General features: G+C 36.9%; 1 non-coding gene and 10 pseudogenes across 1 annotated transcript; all 11 read left to right on the top strand.

The window, feature by feature from the left end:
* The window catches only part of LOC148489498 (5S ribosomal RNA), a 119-nt pseudogene extending 71 nt beyond the window's left edge, over positions 1–48 (top strand).
* A 116-nt stretch (positions 49–164) lies between these two features.
* On the top strand, positions 165–283 carry LOC148489499 (5S ribosomal RNA; annotated as a pseudogene).
* A 116-nt stretch (positions 284–399) lies between these two features.
* Positions 400–518, top strand: LOC148489500 (5S ribosomal RNA; annotated as a pseudogene).
* A 116-nt stretch (positions 519–634) lies between these two features.
* On the top strand, positions 635–753 carry LOC148489501 (5S ribosomal RNA; annotated as a pseudogene).
* Positions 754–869: 116 nt separating this feature from the next.
* Positions 870–988, top strand: LOC148489502 (5S ribosomal RNA; annotated as a pseudogene).
* A 115-nt stretch (positions 989–1,103) lies between these two features.
* Positions 1,104–1,222, top strand: LOC148489503 (5S ribosomal RNA; annotated as a pseudogene).
* A 116-nt stretch (positions 1,223–1,338) lies between these two features.
* Positions 1,339–1,457, top strand: LOC148489504 (5S ribosomal RNA; annotated as a pseudogene).
* Positions 1,458–1,573: 116 nt separating this feature from the next.
* Positions 1,574–1,692, top strand: LOC148489505 (5S ribosomal RNA; annotated as a pseudogene).
* A 115-nt stretch (positions 1,693–1,807) lies between these two features.
* On the top strand, positions 1,808–1,926 carry LOC148489506 (5S ribosomal RNA; annotated as a pseudogene).
* A 115-nt stretch (positions 1,927–2,041) lies between these two features.
* On the top strand, positions 2,042–2,160 carry LOC148489507 (5S ribosomal RNA). The gene has a single exon (XR_015870345.1). It is a non-coding gene; the product is annotated as a 5S ribosomal RNA (ribosomal RNA).
* A 116-nt stretch (positions 2,161–2,276) lies between these two features.
* Positions 2,277–2,395, top strand: LOC148489508 (5S ribosomal RNA; annotated as a pseudogene).
* Positions 2,396–2,500: the final 105 nt, after the last annotated feature.

The raw sequence follows: 2,500 nt of genomic DNA on the forward strand, positions 1-2,500 counted from the left end.
TTAGTTCTTGGATGGGAGACCACCTGGGAATACCAGGTGCTGTAGGTAATTTTATATAGCCATAACATTCTTTTCTATTACATTTTACATTACATTTTTTCAACTTATCAATGAATTTACTTCAGTTAAGAAGTAAAAGAGGTCTAAAGTTAATGTTTTTGAGTGCCTACAGCCAAACCACACTGGACATGCCCAATCTCGTCTGATCTTGGAAGCTATGCATTGTTGGGCCTGGTTAGTACTTGAATGGTAGACAACCTGGGAATACCAGGTGCTGTAGGTAATTTTATACTGCAATAACATTCTTTTCTATTAAATTTTACATTTAATTTTTTCAACTTATCAATGAATTTACTTGAGTTAAGAAGTAAAAGATGTCTAAAGTTAATGTTTTTGAGCACCTATAGTCAAACCACACTGGACATGCCCAATCTCATCTGATCTTGGAAGCTATGCAGTGTTGGGCCTGGTTAGTACTTGGATGGGAGACCACCTAGGAATCCCAGGTGCTGTAGGTAATTTTATACTGCCATAACAGTCTTTTCTATTACTTTTTAAATTTAAATTTTTCAACTTATCAATGAATTTACTTGAGTTAAGAAGTAATAGAGGTCTAAAGTTAATGCTTTTAAGCACCTACAGCCAAACCACACTGGACATGCCCAATCTTGTCTGATCTTGGAAGCTATGCAGTGTTGGGCCTGGTTAGTACTTGGACTGGAGACCACCTGGGAATACCAGGTGCTGTAGGTAATTTTATATAGCCATAACATTCTTTTTTATTACATTTTACATTACATTTTTTTAACTTATCAATGAATTTACTTGAGTTAAGAAGTAAAAGAGGTCTAAAGTTAATGTTTTTGAGCGCCTACAGCCAAACCACACTGGACATGCCCAATCTCATCTGATCTTGGAAGCTATGCAGTTTTGGGCCTGGTTAGTACTTGAATGGGAGACCACCTGGGAATACCAGGTGCTGTAGCTAATTTTATACTGCCATAACATTCTTTTCTATTAAATTTTAATTTAATTTTTTCAACTTATCAATGAATTTACTTGAGTTAAGAAGTAAAAGATGTCTAAAGTTAATGTTTTTGAGCACCTACAGTCAATCCACACTGGACATACCCAATCTCGTCTGATCTTGGAAGCTATGCAGTGTTGGGCCTGGTTAGTACTTGGATGGGAGACCACCTGGGAATACCGGGTGCTCTAGGTAATTTTATATTGCCATAACATTCTTTTCTTTTACATTTTACATTTCATTTTTTCAACTTATCAATGAATTTACTTGAGTTAAGAAGTAAAAGAGGTCTAAAGTTAATGTTTTTGAGCACCTACAGCCAAACCACACTGGACATGCCCAATCTCGTCTGATCTTGGAAGCTATGCAGTGTTGGACCTGGTTAGTACTAAGATGGGAGACCACCTAGGAATCGCAGGTGCTGGAGGTAATTTTATACTGCCATAACAGTCTTTTCTATTACATTTTACATTTAATTTTTTCAACTTATCAATGAATTTACTTGAGTTAAGAAGTAATAGAGGTCTAAAGTTATCATTTTTGAGCACCTACAGCCAAACCACACTGGACATGCCCAATCTCATCTGATCTTGGAAGCTATGCAGTGTTGGGACTGGTTAGTACTTGGAAGGGAGACCACCTGGGAATACCAGGTGCTCTAGGCAATTTTAGACTGCCATAACATTCTTTTCTATTACATTTTACATCTCATTTTTCAACTTATCATTGAATTTAGTTGAGTTAAGAAGTAAAAGAGGTCTAAAGTTAATGTTCTTGAGCACCTACAGCCATACCACACTGGACATGCCCAATCTCGTCTCATCTTGGAAGCTATGCAGTGATGGGCCTGGTTAGTACTTGGAAGGGAAACCACCTGGGAATACCAGGTGCTCTAGGTAATTTTAGACTGCCATAACATTCTTTTCTATTACATTTTACATTTCATTTTTCAACTTATCATTGAATTTAGTTGAGTTAAGAAGTAAAAGAGGTCTAAAGTTAATGTTTTTGAGCACCTACAGCCATACCACACTGGACATGCCCAATCTCGTCTGAACTTGGAAGCTATGCAGTGTTGGGCCTGGTTAGTACTTGGATGGGAGACCACCTGGGAATCCCAGGTGCTGTAGGTAATTTTATACTGCCATAACATTCTTTTCTATTACATTTTACATTTAATTTCTTCAACTTATCAATGAATTTTCTTGAGTTAAGAGGTAATAGAGGTCTAAAGTTAATGTTTTTGAGCACTTACAGCCAAACCACACTGGACATGCCCAATCTCGTCTGATCTTGGAAGCTATGCAGTGTTGGGCCTGGTTAGTACTTGGATAGGAGACCTCCTGGGAATACTTGGTGCTGAAGGTAATTTTATGCAGCCATAATATTCTTTTCTATTACATTTTACATTTAATTTTTCAACTTATCAATGAATTTACTTGAGTAAAGAAGTAAAAGAGGTCTAAAGTTAAA

This window comes from Taudactylus pleione, unplaced genomic scaffold, assembly GCF_031769625.1.
Source record: "Taudactylus pleione unplaced genomic scaffold, aTauple2 ptg000550l, whole genome shotgun sequence".
Taxonomy (NCBI): Eukaryota; Metazoa; Chordata; class Amphibia; order Anura; family Myobatrachidae; genus Taudactylus; species Taudactylus pleione.